Raw genomic sequence first — 17,212 nt, forward strand, 5'->3', positions numbered from 1 at the left:
CGGCAGACTGGAGGAGGGCAAATGTTGTCCCTATTTTCAAAAAGGGGAAAAGAGAGGACCCAAATAATTACCGCCCAGTCAGTCTGACATCAATACCAGGGAAGATTCTGGAGCAGATCATTAAGCAAACAGTCTGTGAGCACCTAGAAAGGAATGCTGTGATCACCAATAGTCAGCATGGATTTCTGAAAAATAAGTCATGTCAGACTAACCTGATCTCGTTTTTTGACAGAATTACAGGCCTGGTAGATGAAGGGAACGCAGTGGATGTAGCCTACCTTGATTTCAGCAAGGCATTTGACAAGGTGCCCCATGATATTCTTGTAAAGAAGCTGGTAAAATGCGGTCTTGACTATGCTACCACTCAGTGGATTTGTAACTGGCTGACTGACCGAACCCAAAGGGTGCTCATCAATGGGTCCTCTTCATCCTGGAGAAGAGTGACTAGTGGGGTGCCACAGGGTTCTGTCTTGAGCCCGGTCTTATTCAACATCTTTATCAACGACTTGGATGATGGACTCAAGGGCATCCTGATCAAATTTGCAGATGACACCAAACTGGGAGGGGTGGCTAACACCCCAGAGGACAGGATCACACTTCAAAACGACCTTGACAGATTAGAGAACTGGGCCAAAACAAACAAGATGAATTTTAACAGGGAGAAATGTAAAGTATTGCACTTGGGCAAAAAAAATGAGAGGCACAAATACAAGATGGGTGACACCTGGCTTGAGAGCACTACATGTGAAAGGGATCTAGGAGTCTTGGTTGACCACAAACTTGACATGAGCCAACAGTGTGACACGGCAGCTAAAAAAGCCAATGCAATTCTGGGCTGCATCAATAGGAGTATAGCATCTAGATCAAGGGAAGTAATAGTGCCACTGTATTCTGCTCTGGTCATACCTCACCTGGAGTACTGTGTCCAGTTCTGGGCACCACAGTTCAAGAAGGACACTGACAAACTGGAACGTGTCCAGAGGAGGGCAACCAAAATGGTCAAAGGCCTGGAAACGATGCCTAAAAGGATGTCACATAGAGGAGGGAGAAAGGTTGTTATGAGGAACGGCTAAGGGAGCTGGGCATGTTTAGCCTGGAGAAGAGGAGGTTAAGGGGTGATATGATAGCCATGTTCAAATATATAAAAGGATGTCACATAGACGAGGGAGAAAGGTTGTTTTCGGCTGCTCCAGAGAAGCGGACACAGAGCAATGGATCCAAACTACAAGAAAGAAGATTCCACCTAAACATTAAGAAGAACTTCCTGACAGTAAGAGCTGTTCGACAGTGGAATTTGCTGCCAAGGAGTGTGGTGGAGTCTCCTTCTTTGGAGGTCTTTAAGCAGAGGCTTGACAACCATATGTCAGGAGTGCTCTGATGGTGTTTCCTGCTTGGCAGGGGGTTGGACTCGATGGCCCTTGTGGTCTCGTCCAACTCTATGATTCTATGATTCTATGATTCAGGCATCGTATTTCTATGAGATGCTCTCCTCTCTCCTAAACACATATAAAATTATATTCAAATGCCTTCCTATAATTTTCCATCGACAAGAGAAGTATTAGGTACTACATGTGAAAGGGATCTAGGAGTCTTGGTTGACCACAAACTTGACATGAGCCAACAGTGTGACGCGGCAGCTAAAAAAGCCAATGCAATTCTGGGCTGCATCAATAGGAGTATAGCATCTAGATCAAGGGAAGTAATAGTGCCACTGTATTCTGCTCTGGTCATACCTCACCTGGAGTACTGTGTCCAGTTCTGGGCACCACAGTTCAAGAAGGACACTGACAAACTGGAACGTGTCCAGAGGAGGGCAACCAAAATGGTCAAAGGCCTGGAAACGATGCCTAAAAGGATGTCACATAGAGGAGGGAGAAAGGTTGTTATGAGGAACGGCTAAGGGAGCTGGGCATGTTTAGCCTGGAGAAGAGGAGGTTAATGGGTGATATGATAGCCATGTTCAAATATATAAAAGGATGTCACATAGAGGAGGGAGAAAGGTTGTTTTCTGCTGCTCCAGAGAAGCGGACGCGGAGCAATGGATCCAAACTACAAGAAAGAAGATTCCACCTAAACATTAGGAAGAACTTCCTGACAGTAAGAGCTGTTCAACAGTGGAATTTGCTGCCAAGGAGTGTGGTGGAGTCTCCTTCTTTGGAGGTCTTTAAGCAGAGGCTTGACAGCCATATGTCAGGAGTGCTCTGATGGTGTTTTTTGCTTGGCAGGGGGTTGGACTCGATGGCCCTTGTGGTCTCTTCCAACTCTATGATTCTATGACATGTACTGCCTCCCTTAAATTTTCACGTTGGAAAAAAATCTTGCTCCTTTGCCAAGAACATGTTTGTATTTTTTGTTTATTTCAAGATAAATTTGTAGATATAAACAAGTAATGGTGTTAATAAGTAAGCCACCTGTCACTGTGAGAATGCAGCTGATCCTGTTACGGATTGCTACTACAGCCATTCTGTGCTTAGCAAAGGAGGGGAGCTTTATAACTCCGTGTTCTGTTCCTGGTACTTGTAGTACACAGATATTTGATGGAGTGAAAAATTTAGTGGCAGAATTAAGACAACGGAGACAAATGACAGAAGTTATATGTGGTTCTTATTATCAACCAGTGTCTGAGTTTTACAAAATCTGTTTACAAGTTTAGGGAACTGTTTCTTGCTTAAGGAGGAAAGTCATGAAACCAGCAGAAACAGCCAGATGGCACCTAGTGGGAGATGCAGTATTTTCCTCATGAATTGGGCTGTCTGTGCTTGGAAACAATCATGTAATTATACTGAGAAATTGACAAATTTTGCACTTCCTTCTCTAACAGCAGTAAGTGAAAGGTGAGGTCTTTAAAAGCAGGTTACCCATTTTCAAAGCATCGCGTGTTTACCCAGTTTATGCAACTTAGCCAGTGTTCCTCTCTTTTGGCTGCCCAGAGGATAGGTGTAGCTGAAATGGAGAGGAAGTCAAGAATCAGCACTTACTATAAACCAGGCTCCCTCAACCTCGGCCCTCCAGATGTTTTGAGACTACAATTCCCATCATCCCTGACCACTGGTCCTGCTAGCTAGGGATCATGGGAGTTGTAGGCCAAAAACATCTCTGGAGGGCCGAGGTTGAGGAAGCTTGCTATAAATGGTAAAATGGCTTCTGTTATATTCTTCATAGAAGACAAGACACAAAGGTATGGTGGCAGAGAATCTTGAGCTACCTAAGGCAGCAAAAGTAGTGTGCACAAAAAGGAGACAGAAGCTCCTCATTGAGATTCCACGCAGTTTGCCATTATGAATTTGCTAAAATTCCAAAGTTTCTTGGAATGGTAGGAATAAATAATAATAATAATAATAATAATAATAATAATAATAATAAAATTACTTATACCCTGCCCCTCTGACCGGGCCTCCCCAGCCACTCTAGGAAAGATTTGACTTGATATTATGATATTATAGAGTGTGACACATAGGAAAGATGGCCCTCTAGGACCTTTGGAGATTTAATGAGGCAAAGATCTTCACCATGCTGCTGATGGCTGAGAGTCAAACCATCCATCAGATGCTTACTGCTTAGAGGTCTTTTGCTGTGAGCAATCTTCTGTAAATGTTGCTGTTCGTTTTTGGGTCTAAGCCAATTTCATTTCTTTCTTGCATACTTTGGTTGATGCAGCTGCTTGTCATGTATTTGACGTGTCCTTTTGATGTTGGTGACACGGACGGTTCCCCCCTCCAACAGTGTTTGTACTTCTTAAGTGGAGCTTGTAGCTTGGTGCTCTACCTTTCTTAGACTTTATAAAAGTCATCCTTCATTGTTTCCTGACATTTACTGGGGCACCACACTGAGGTTGTCTGCTCATAGTTGGTTCACACTTTGCCAGACAAATATGAAAACTGCAGTTTTTTGGGGTACAGTATGTATACGTGGCAGGAGTGGGGACAAACAATGACACGATGACTGTGATCTGGGGAATACAGTGGTACCTCGGGTTAAGTACTTAATTCATTCCGGAGGCCCGTTCTTAACCTGAAACTGTTCTTAACCTGAAGCACCACTTTAGCTAATGGGGCCTCCCACTGCCGTTGCGCCACCAGAGCACGATTTCTGTTCACGTCCTGAAGCAAAGTTCTTAACCCGAGGTATTATTTCTGGGTTAGCGGAGTCTGTAACCTGAAACGTCTGTAACCTGAAGCGTATGTAACCTGAGGTACCACTGTACAAACTTTCTTTGTTGCATTGCTACATCATCTCTATGTAGCAGTAAGCATAGAGATCTTTCCATCATGAAGGGCTCTGTTTGCATTTCCTGAATATTGCAGAGTGTAGAGCATCCCTCTCTTCCAACCCTTCTCTTCCATCTCTCACTTGATGGTTCTCACTTTGGGAGACCAGGAGGGTTCTGTGAGGGCACATCTTCAAAGCAGTTTTGTGTGCTTGGATTTTTGCATTGTACAAACATCTGGCTGTTACTCTTTCCTAGTGTGGAAATGCAGACTTATGTTTCCAGGTTCAGATATGCATAAAAGGCACTGCTGAACCCTTCTAAGCTCTCCATTGATTCCTGTTTAATATATTCTGCAGAACTGGAAGTATTCCTGTTGCTGTAATTATTTAGGTAATTTCTGTACTTGATAAAAAGAGTTTCCCATAGGTAACGTTTTTCAAGCTTGACATTTTTCTATCTATCACTATTTCTCTTCTGAACCTTGAGGGAATGGCTACCTAACGGCTCCTTATGCAGTGCTTGCCCCTTTTCTCTTCTATTTCATACTTCAGAAGTTGCCTTCTAAGGAGCAGTTTTTGCTCCATGTTTCCAGATGATCTGCAGTTGACATGCAGCAGTCTTTGCTACACTAGACATGACACCTTTCATGCAACAGCAATTGCACAGTTTATTTGTTTTTTAAGTAAAAAAGTAAAAGATCAGTAAAAGTAGTCAGTTCCTACCCTCTTACACCAGCTGTTTTCCTGGTCAATATTCAGGATGGAGGCTCCTGCACTTGATATTTGGCAAGAACCCTCCCATTGGCACTAATGGAAGCTTTCCTTGCAGTGCAAATAGTAGATGCTGGAGGGCAATTCAAATAAAGGCTACAGTGGAAGAGTCAAAGAGTTAAAGCCTGCTTCCTCTCTCCAAGGTCATAGTCTGGATCAGGGCCCCTGCACCTATTTGCTTTAAAAACAAAACAAAACAATTTAAATTGCTGATTGTATGAAATTGTGTCAGATTTAGTTTGGTACTTGGTTCTGGTTGTATCCTCCAAGAGCTGCAGAAGGTTTGGCTCGATTATTCTCTGATGAGGAGCCATCAAAATGGTAAATGATATTTGGTCTGCATCAGCCATAAAAGAGGAGGAGAGTGACAGAATTTTAATATTTCCTGTGCCTGGGACTTGTCCAGACAAGGATCTTCTCTTCAGCACCAGCTACATGTTAACTGAATTGGATTCCAGGGCCAAATGCTGGAATTGAGGCAGGAAGTAAATTTCTGTGCAGAGCAGCCACGGTGTGGCTCTAAGCATAATAATTTGATTTTAAAAGCTATACAAGCCTGACCCTTGTAGACTTCGATCTGGAGCTTATTTCCCTGCAATTATAAAGGTAAAAACAGCATTGGAACTATATATAAGTGATAAAGCGTCGTGGAGGCAGCAGCAAAAGCATTTCCCTTTTCTCTAGTGTTTTAAACAAAATTACAACCTTAGATATTCTCCTCAGTCCAGGAGTCATGTAACTTCCTGAGCTCTATTATTACCTGCCAGACTTTCCGGTGGTAAAGAGCCATGGCCAGCATTTAAGGTCGTCTTGGTCTTTTGGCTCCCTTCACAGACACCTTTCGTTTATGGAGGTGAAAGAGCCTTGAAGTTGTGCAGACTATATTTTCATACAAGTCATTATTTATTATATCACTACAAAAACAAAAAAGCTTGCTGTTTTGTCTTTATATCCTGAGCATGTCTTAATTTCTATAGACTACCACTCATTTTCTATTGTCCGAATTTCCCCCCTGAATTAAATATGTCCTGTAGTTGGTAATATTGCAGCCAACTGGTACAGTGATCTCTAACTTCTTTGTAAGGTTTCAGTTTCAATTGACCATCCTCCTCTATTAGGAGCTGTTTGTATGTTGCCCAATTTCCCCCCATATTCCCTTTTTTAACTGAAAACGCTTCCAGTGGTGACACTGTCTTGGGCTCTAACAAACTTTGGTATTTTATCCACACTTTATATAGTGCATTCCTAATTATGTGATTAGTAAACCCTTTGTGTGTTTTGGCCTTGTTATACCTAAGATATGCATGCCAGACGTGCATTTTATTCCAGCCCTCTAAATCCAAAATATCTGTATTGTCTAATAACATCCAGTCCCTAATCCAACATAAGCATGAGGCTTCATAATAGATTCTTAGGTCTGGAAGTGCAAAGCTCCCCCTTTCTTTTTTGTCTGTTAATAATTTGTATCTTATGCGTGGCTTCTTTCCCTGCCAAATGAATTTAGTTAAATCTTTCCTCCATGTTTCAAAATACTCCATTTCCCCTATAATAGGGATCATTTGAAAAGAAATAGCATTTTTGGGAGTATATTCATTTTAATGACAGAGATTCTGCCCCATAATGTCAATTGTAACCTAAACTAGATATCCATGTCATTTTTTATTTCTTTCCAAATTCTTTTATAGTTGTCTTCAAACAGATTGATATTCTTCATAGCGATGTCAATTCCTAAATATTTGGCTTTCTTGACGATTAGTAGGCCCATTTTTTCTTGTAATTCCTTTTTCTCAGGATCCAGCATGTTTTTGACCATTAATTTCATTTTAGATTTATTAAGTTTGAACCCTGAGACCTTACCAAATTCCATCATTTTTTCTAAGGTTTTTGGAATACTTTCTTCTGGCTGTTCCACCATTAATATTAAATCATCCGCGAAAGCTTTCAACGTGAAGGCTTTCCCCCCAATGTTATCCCTTGTATACCTTGATCTTTCCTTATGTCCAGTGTGAGTATTTCCAGGACTGTAATAAACAGTAAGGGGGAAAGTGGACAGCCCTGCCTGGTCCCTTTTTCTATTTGGATCTCTCTCTCTCTCTTTCTGTCTGAATATAATACAGAGCAATTTTCTTGAATGCCACAAAACTTCAGGTCTCTGTGCTTTATGTGTTGGCAGTGAGAGGTTGGGGAGAGAATTCTTAGTGCTGGAGGGAGCTGATACTGTTAACTCGTGTGTTGTTGCATTTCTTCAAATTGAAATGTCTTTCTAGCCAGTGGCATTTTGTGCTCGGTAATGGACATAGTTGGGGGATGCTGGGAATATTTGCCAGCCTTTATTTATTGGTTCAGATCCTTACTCTTTAGGGAGGCAGGTTGGTTTTTTCTTTTTCTTTTGGGACAGAATGATTTATTCCAGTCTCTTGCTCAGCGGGGAAAGGCATCTTCTAAAACAGCCATTTTCACTTCCTCAGTGTCTTAGAAAGATTTTGGCAGTAGGATAATTATATCAGTAACAGTTCATACGAATTAGGAAATGGATTTTTTATTTGTAAATCAATAGTTTTGTATATAGCAATAGCATTTTGACAACGGAGACCTAATGGATAGAATGTTGTATTGATGCCACGAGGCACTTGCTTCCTACAGCATGTGATAGAATCAAACAGCCATGGGAGGAGGTACCTGTCAGGGACAGGACTGAGGAGGAATGGTGGGGGCCACTTCTCCTGAACCTTCCCGAGAACAGGAGGACAGTATAGATTTAGAAGAGTGGTTTGCAGACGGACATAGTTCTGAGACTGCAGAGGGGGAAAGCTGGGAAATATTGGAAGAGGAACAGCAGGAAGAAGAAACACTGGGGGAGAGATAGCTGACAGACTCCGGGTCTTTGGAGAGCATTCCTGACCTCCACCCCCAGGACTAGGCATGCATTGAGGGTAGTAGGACAGAAAGCTCAGAGGCAGAAAGCCCAGATCATCCGGTGCAGGGATGACATAGAGGTGAAACTGGAAAAATTAGAATATCGTGGAAAAGTTCATTTATTTCAGTAATTCAATTTAAAAGGTAAAACTAATATATGAGATAGACTCATGACATCGCAAAGCGAGGTATGTCAAGCCTTTATTTGTTATAACTGTGATGATTATGGTGTACAGCTGATGAAAACCCCAAATTAACCATCTCAGAAAATTAGAATAATAATAATAATAATAATAATAATAATAATAATAATAATTTATTATTTGTACCCCGCCCATCTGTCTGGGTTTCCCCAGCTACTCTGGGCGGCTTCCAACAAAGATGAAAAATACACTAAAATGTCACATATTAAAAACTTCCCTGAACAGGGCTGCCTTCAGATGTCTTCTGGATGTCAGGTAGATGTTTATCGCTTTGACACCTGATGGGAGGGCGTTCCACAGGGCGGGCGCCACTACCAAAAAGGCCCTCTGCCTGGTTCCCTGTAACTTGGTCTCTTGCAGTGAGGGAACCGCCAGAAGGCCCTCGGAGCTGGACCTTGTGAAAAGGTGCAGTAGCTATTCAATCCATAACACCTGCAATGGGATCCTAGCCTTTAAATGGTCTCTCACTCTGGTTCAGTAGGAAGCACAATCATGCTGACCTGACAGTTGTGCAGAAAGCCATCATTGAGACCCTCCATAAGGAGGGAAAGCCTCAAAAGGTAATTGCAGAAGAAGTTGGATGTTCCCAAAGTGCTGTATCAAAGCACATTAATGAAAAGTTATGCGGAAGGGAAAAGTGTGGAAGAAAAAGGTGCACAAGCAGCAGGGATGACCGCAGCCTGGAGAGGATTGTCAGGAAAAGACCATTCAAACGTGTTGGGGACTTTCACAAGGAGTGGACTGAGGCTGGAGTTAGTGCATCAAGAGCCACCACACATAGACAGATCCTGGAGATGGGCTTCAAATGTTGTATTCCTCTTGTCAAGCCACTCCTGAACAAGAAACAATGTCAGAAGCATCCTACCTGGGCTAAAGAAAAAAAGAAGTGGTCTATTGCTCAGTGGTCCCAAGTCCTCTTTTCTGATGAGAGCAACTTTTGCATTTCATTTGGAAACCAAGGACCCAAAGTCTGGAGGAAGAATGGAGAGGCACACAATGCCAGATGCTTGAAGGCCAGTGTGAAGTTTCCACAGTCTGTGTTGATTTGGGGAGCCATGTCATCAGCTGGTGTTGGTCCACTGTACTTCATTAAGTCCAGGGTCAACACAGCTGTCTACCAGGAGATTTTGGAGCACTTCATGCTTCCTTCTGCAGACGAGCTTTATGGGGATGCTGACTTCATTTTCCAGCAGGACTTGGCACCTGCCCACACTGCCAAAAGTACCAAAACCTGGTTCAATGCCCGTAAGACTACTGTGCTTGATTGGCCAGCAAACTCGCCTGACCTGAACCCCATAGAGAATCTATGGGGCATTGCCAAGAGAAAGATGAGAGACATGAGACCGAGCAATGCAGAAAAGCTGAAGGCTGCTATTGAAGCATCCTGGTCTTACATAACACCTCCGCAGTGCTACAAGCTGATCGCATCCATGCCACATTGAGGCAGTAATTGATGCAGAAGGGGCCCAAACCAAGTACTGAGTACATATGCATGCTTCTACTTCTCAGAGGTCCAATATTGCTCTATTTGCAATCCTTGTTTTGCTGATTTCATTTAATATTCTACTTTTCTGAGATTGTTAATTTGTGGTATTCATCAGCTGTATGCCATAATAATAATAATAATAATAATAATAATAATAATAATAATAATAAAAAATAATTTATTATTTATACCCCGCCCATCTGGCTGGGCTTCCCCAGCCACTCTGGGCAGCTTCCAAAAGAATATTAAAATACTGTGATACATCAAACATTAAAAGATTAAATTATAACAAATAAAGGCTTGACAGATCTCACTTTGCATGCCATGAGTCTATCTCATATCTTAGTTTCACCTTTTAAGTTGAATTACTGAAATAAATGAACTTTTCCACAATATTCAAATTTTCCAAGTTTCACTTGTAGGACAGGGATGTCCAACCAGTAGATTGTGATCTACTGGTAGATCCCTCGCTGATCCTGGTAGATCACTTTTTGTGTACAAAAAGTTACCGGGGGAGATCTAAAAGACTCTTTGCAATACTCCCCCTAAAAAGCTCAACAACTCTGGGCAATCCACCCATCTCACACACGCTCCTCCTCCCTCCAATGGCAGTGGGTAGATCACTGCCAGTTTTTTTATACCAGGAGTAGATCACAGTCTCTTGGGAGTTGGACATTCCTGGCATAGGAAGAGAGAGATGGAGAGGGTTGGGCTTTACTCGGAACAACGCCATTGCAACGGTACCTCAGTTTTCGAACAGCTAGTTCACGAACAACTTGGAACCCAAATGCTGCAAAACCGGAAGTAGATGCTCCGGTTTTTTAACTTTGCCTCGGAAGCTGAATGTGCTCTGTTTCCATGTTTCCTATTGCGCTGCTAATTTGCGTCCCCCCCATAGTAATTCAGACCTTCCGTTTCTGACTGCAGTGTTCTGAGGTGATATTTCAAGCTTATATTTGGTGCTTTTGTTTTTTGCTTTTTATTTTGCGTTGTTTTTTTTAAGGCTTTTTTCATTAATTTGTTTTTGTGACTGTGTGGATCCCAGTTCAGCTACTGTTGGATTGATTGATTGATTGATTGATTGATTGATTGACTGCGGAAATGGATAAAAGCCCCCCATCCAAACAATGACTATCATCAGTGCAGGTAAGATTTTTTAAAACTTTTTTATCATCTACAATACTATTTTATTTATTTTATAGTACTGTGCAGTACATTGATTATTGCTTTCATTTTATGGATCAATGGTCTCATTAGATAGTAAAATTCATGTTAAATTTTACTATTTTAGGGGTTGTTTTTAAAAGTCTGGAACGGATTAATCTGTTTTGCATTACTTTCTATGGGAAAGCATGTCTTGATTTTGGAACGCTTTGGTTTTCAAACAGACTTCTGGAACAGATTAAGTTTGAGAACCAAGGTACCACTGTATTGAATAAGGACTACATTCCTTTGTCTCTCTGTGTGAATATTGAATAAATTATGTGGCAAGGACTCTTCGTGTTATCTGCTTCTTTGGCTGCTACTAGGGGAGGGATAGGATTCCCTGAACCTTGACAGTACCCTGTCCTGTAAAAGGAGATATTTGCTTCTCCTGAAAATAGCTAAATCCATGCCTAAACACAGCCAACTCCATATGCATAAGATCAACTTAGCATCCGCACCCAGTATGATACGGCAAATGCTGAGGACTTGCAAGAGTTCTCATTACTAGCCTTTTCTTGAAGATGTGGTTTCAGCTTGGCACTTGCCAAGGAAATGATAAGCAAAGGAGATTCAGCCGCCTCGTGTTCTTTGCTTTAAGTCCACCTTTCTGAAGCACGCTAGCTCTGAAATGTGTATCACACCCATAGGTTTTCCCAGGGTGAGGCTCATCCATTGCACAGTGTGGGTGTGCTGACCCCTGCGATATCCCCCCCAAAAAAGAATGAAATATTTAGCATACCTATATTCATTTGAAGTAACTGTGTTCCATTTGCTGTCCATTAGGGCTGGGTGATATCTGGTTTTCAACATTGTGATATATCACCAGCTAAACATCACAATATACTGATATATCATGATGGAGGATGGAGCTATGGAGAGGCATTAGCTGGCTTCACAGTTTTAATTGCATTGTGATTTTTGCTGGCGCCTGCTCTTGTGATTCCTGCAGGAGCCGGCTAAGCTGGCAGAGTTAATGGGCTGCAGGAATTGAGAGAAACGTTGGCTGGCGTCACAGTTTTTCCCACATTGTGATTTTTCCATAGCACACCCACACACCATGATTTGTGATACATTGCCAGGTCAAAAATTATGAAACCAATACAGTCATACCTTAGAAGTCGAACAGAATCCATTCCGGAAGTCTATTCGACTTCCAAAACGTTCAGAAACCAAAGTGCGGCTTCTGATTGGCTGTAGGAAGCTCAGAAGCCGCGGAAGCCCTGTCGGATGTTTGGCTTCCAAAAATAATTCGCAAACCGGAACTGTCACTTCCAGGTTTGTGATGTTTGGGAGCCAAAACGTTCAAGAACTAAGCTGTTCGAAAACCAAGCTGTATCACAATATGGACTTCAAAATGTTTTTGGACAATATATTCATCTATTGCCCAGCCCTACTGTTCATTTTACAAAAGGTTTGGTGATGCAGCTGCTGTTTTTGATTGTGCTGCGGAAATCAGATGACCCCCTTCTTCTTTTTTTCTCTTACTAGTAAAGAATGCAGATTGTGAAAGCCAGGCACAAGCTGTGTCCATTCTGCTTGCTAGAGGAAAAGGTCAAGAAATCTAAAAGACCTTTCTGGATAGACTTGCATTAAGGGCATTGAAAAGTATTGGGGAACAGACTTCTAGGACTCTTGAGCAACTCTAAGCTGTGACTTCTCTTGATTGTTTTGAATTGAAACCCTCCATGTGCTCTTCTTCTTTATGTTTGTAAGATAGTTTGCACTGCTTGCAGAGAATTAACTGGCCCACAGAAGTCACATAAGCATTTATTATTTGTGTGGCAGAGTGTAGCCAGCAGAGGGAGTGCAAGTTAACAAACAGCCCCCATATGAAAACTCCATACTAATAAATTTTCATACTTCAGAAATATTTGCCTGCTTGCAAGGAACTGATGGAGCTGTAGTGAAGCAATTGAAAGGCGAGATAGCAGTGTTTTAAAATAATTTTGGTAACTCTGGCTAGGTGAGTGAAGTATGCTCTTGGATCCCTGGGGCATTGTAACTTTTGGTGGTGTTTCCAGACTCTGAAAAGAAATTATTGCACTGTTGATTATGATGCACCACAAAAGTTGTTTTCCCAGCCAACCCCAAACAATTACATATACATGTATTTTTCGTTTATTCACCTCCCAAATTCTGTCCCATTTCTTAGTCTTCTTTCCAGTTCCTTTATAAGGGAGGTGCATTTTGAGTTCTCATATCCGTTCCCTCGAGACATGACTGCAATTCCCTTATCACACTGAGAGCTCTTGTTCACACATGAAACAACGATCAGAATTGAAGATTTTGGGTGTGGGAGCTGCTGCCATCTTTGGGGTACTTAGTGTGTATTAGTAAAATTAAGAATCCACTTTAATTTGAGTGCGTGAGATCTGTAAAACAGCACAAACAGGAGAGGCATGGTGCTTAAATGGGGCAATAAGAAGGACACCAGGCACTCAGCAGTACAGGAAACACAACAGACAGTAATTGTGAGGAGCGGTACAGACAACTCCCCATTTATGCGGGGGTTGCGTTCCAAGGAACTGCACATGTCAGTGGGGCGCATGTAAGCCTGTTCCACCTCCACCCTGCCCCCTATTTGTGCCACTTCTGGGTTCTTGGCGATGCGTGTGTGCATGGTTGCATGTGACTTGCATGAATGGGCAGTTGCCTGTATGTTAAATCCCTTCTTTGGAAAGAGAGTTGTCTGTCTATCCATTTCGCTCTCACAACAATCCTGTGGTGTAGGTTAGGCTGAAAGATTGTTCATGGCCCAAGGTCATCCATTGAGCTTCATGGAGATTTGAACCCTGGTCTGCCAGGTTCTAGTCAAACACTAATAGCTACACCACTCTCGCTGTGTTTATTCTGCAGATATGCAGTTGTATTTTAATGAATCTTTCGGAAGGAGAGGATGGTGTCTATGCAGAGAAATAGACCATGCCTGCACTAAACGCTGGACCTGGAGCTTTTCCAACTCACATTCCAAATACATGAGGCTTGATGGTTAAGCCCTGAGTATGTACCAGCTCTAATGTTTTCTTACATTTTGCTCTGCTATAAACATAAAAACGTTTGTCAATTGAGGGGGGAAACCAATGGATGGAGCACTAACACATCCATATATGGAAGCATTCTACACAGGTCCAGCGCTTAGTGCAGGCATGGTCTATTTCTCTGCGTAGACACCATCCTCTCCTTCCTCTCCTATCGCTGAAGCCAAGGAGCCTGCATTCGCTCCATAAGATGCACACACATTTCCCCTTAATTTTTGGAGGGGGAAAATGCGTCTTATAGAGCGAAAAATACGGTAACTTTTTCTTTCTTTCTTTTTTTTAGTTTTGAACCCTGATGGTCCCCAAAATGTCTAATTACAAAGGTAAGAGAGAAGGCCTGGTCTATTACCTTTTGCTAGCTAGGGTTGCCATATTTTGAAGAGCAAAAACAAGGACACCTTTGCTGACTTCTACTTTCAACTATGGATCGCTATGACGAGACTCATTTTACATACCCATGAAAAAGAGGGCATGTCCTGGAAAAGGAGGACATATGGCAACCGTTATAGCCCCCTTAGCTACTGCTTTTGGAAAAGTATAGAAGGCATGATTTGGTTGGTTGTAATTTTTTTATTATTATAAAATTATTTAAATACCACATTTGCAGGCATAGTACTCCCAAGAAAGCTCACAATATGCAGTTGCAATTGAAATTATTCAACCCCCATTGCAAATCAGGTTTATTATCAAAATTTACAGACTTTTAGTTGCTTGCAATGAGCAAATCAAACAAAAGCAATTGAAATAGCTCAGCACAACGAATGCTTCAAGCTGTTTCCCCAATTTAGCTGAAATTGCAACTCATTTTTGTATTAGTTCCTACACAACAAGGTGAAATGCCCATTTTTATAAAACTATGAATGTCTTTCTTAACTTTGTCCCTGACCATTTCTTTCTTGCTTCCCTGACTATTTCTTTTCTTGGATAGGTTTTAAAGATCTAAAACATTTTAAGTTTATTTTCATTTTGTTCACCTTTTTCTAATCAGCTAGCTTTAATTCTGTATAATTTTCCATTTGCAGTTACATCCCTCCTCCAGGGCATGATCAATCTGTATTTGAAGTGGGGGTGGGGAGGGGAGAGAGCTGTGGCATCATTCGGACATGGCATCCTTAGAAAACACATTCCTCTTTCTGCTTGGAGATGTAGATTCAGAGACTGCCGTTCTTCATTAGGGTTTTAATTATGTTTAGAAAGCAAGCTGAATGTTTGCTCAGTTGTCCCTGATCAGCAAATTCAAGAAACAGAAAGCCACCCACTGCTTGAATGAAAGAGGAAAGTGTCCTCAAGAGATGAACATAAGATGCCCAGCTCCAGGTGCACTTTATAATGGCAAGAGAAGCAAAAGAGCCACGGGAACATGCTCTGCGCTTTGAAACTCGGGCTCCTTTTGCTGCTCTTTGGAAATGCACATGTGGATTGCTTCACATATTGGACATATTTGAACGATTATATGAAGAAACTCCCCCCCCGCCCTCTGATCAACCATAGTTTACCGCTTTTGTCTGAACTTAGAAATTACAGTTCCTTGTTCCAAAATAAGCCACAATCGTTCTATTATTATTAATTAATTTTTATACTACTACTACTACTAATAATAATAATAATAATAAGCCACAATCGTTCTATTATTATTAATTAATTTTTATACTCCCCTTCATGGATCACTGCCTTGCCGTGGCGAAGGGGCTTGAAGAACTCAGAGAAGCTATGAACTACGCCGAGCAGGGCACACAAGATGAATAGGTCATAGTGGAGAGTTTTGACCAAACGTGATCCACCTGGAGGAGGAACCGGCAAGCCACTCCAGTATCCTTGCCAAGAAAACTCCATGGACAAAGACAACAGGCATATAAAAGTTATGACGCTGGAAGATGAGCCCCTCAGGTCGGAAGGCGTCCAACATGCTACTGGGGAAGAGCGGAGGGCAAGTACAAGTAGATCCAGAGCTGATGAAGCGGCTGGGCCAAAGCCGAAAGGACGCTCAGTTGCGGATATGCCTGGAAGCGAAAGGAAAGTCCAATGCTGTAAAGAAAAATATTGCATAGGAACCTGGAATGTAAGAACCATGAACCTGGGTAAGTTGGAGGTGGTCAAAAATGAGATGGCAAGAATAAATATTGACATCCTGGGCATCAGTGAACTAAGATGGACGGGAATGGGCAAATTCAGTTCGGATGACCATCACATCTACTACTGTGGGCAAGAAACCCGTAAAAGAAATGGAGTGGCCCTCATAGTCAACAAAAGAGTGGCGAAAGCTGTACTGGGATGCAATCTCAAAAACGATAGAATGATCGCTATACGAATCCAAGGCAGACCTTTTAACATCACAGTAATCCAAGTTTATGCACCAACTACTGGTGCTGAAGAAACTGAAATCGACCAATTCTATGAAGACTTACAACACCTTATAGAAGTGACACCAAAGAAGGATGTTCTTCTCGTTATAGGGGATTGGAATGCTAAAGTAGGGAGGCAAGAGATAAAAGGAACAACTGGCAAGTTTGGCCTTGGAGATCAAAACGAAGCAGGGCAAAGGCTAATAGAGTTCTGTCAAGAGAACAAGCTGGTCATCACAAACACGCTTTTCCAACAACACAAGAGACGACTCTACACATGGACATCACCAGATGGGCATCATCGAAATCAGATTGATTATATTCTCTGCAGCCAAAGATGGAGAAGCTCTATACAGTCAGCAAAAAACAAGACCTGGAGCTGACTGTGGCTCAGATCATCAGCTTCTTATAGCAAAATTCAAGCTTAAACTGAAGAAAGTAGGAAAAACCACTGGGCCGGTAAGATACAATCTAAGTCAAATCCCTTATGAATACACAGTGGAAGTGAGGAACAGGTTTAAGGATTTAGATTTGGTGGACAGAGTGCCTGAAGAACTATGGATGGAGGCTCGTAACATTGTACAGGAGGCAGCAACGAAAATCATCCCAATGAAAAGGAAATGCAAGAAAGCAAAGTGGCTGTCCAATGAGGCCTTACAAATAGCGGGGGAGAGAAGGCAAGCAAAATGCGAGGGAGATAGTGAAAGATACAGGAAATTGAATGCAGATTTCCAAAGAATAGCAAGGAGAGACAAGAAGGCCTTCTTAAACGAGCAATGCAAACAAATAGAGGAAAACAACAGAATGGGAAGAACCAGAGATCTGTTCAAGAAAATTGGAGATATGAAAGGAACACTTCGTACAAAGATTACCATCTTTGGTAAAGACAAAAGTGGAAAGGACCTAACAGAAGCAGAAGACAGCAAGAAGAGGTGGCAAGAATACACAGAGGAATTATACCAGAAAGATATGGATGTCTCGTGCACCCCAGGTAATGTGGTTGCTGACCTTGAGCCAGACATCCTGGAAAGTGAAGTCAAA

At 41.9% G+C, this 17,212-nt stretch overlaps 1 protein-coding gene across 7 annotated transcripts in view; it reads left to right on the plus strand.

Moving 5' to 3' along the window:
- APBA1 (amyloid beta precursor protein binding family A member 1) overlaps positions 1-17,212 on the plus strand; it is a 97,118-nt gene that overhangs the window by 24,089 nt on the left and 55,817 nt on the right. For 5 of the 7 annotated variants that reach the window (XM_053408825.1, XM_053408828.1, XM_053408822.1 and 2 more), the window contains exons 2-3: positions 10,631-10,731; positions 14,113-14,152. The exons of 1 other annotated variant lie outside the window; for it this stretch is intronic. The gene's annotated coding sequence lies outside the window, so the exon portion shown is untranslated. The remainder of the gene's footprint in view (positions 1-10,630; positions 10,732-14,112; positions 14,153-17,212) is intronic. One more of the 7 variants, XM_053408823.1, reaches the window with a different exon arrangement.

This window comes from Podarcis raffonei, chromosome 11, assembly GCF_027172205.1.
Source record: "Podarcis raffonei isolate rPodRaf1 chromosome 11, rPodRaf1.pri, whole genome shotgun sequence".
NCBI classification, from domain to species: domain Eukaryota; kingdom Metazoa; phylum Chordata; class Lepidosauria; order Squamata; family Lacertidae; genus Podarcis; species Podarcis raffonei.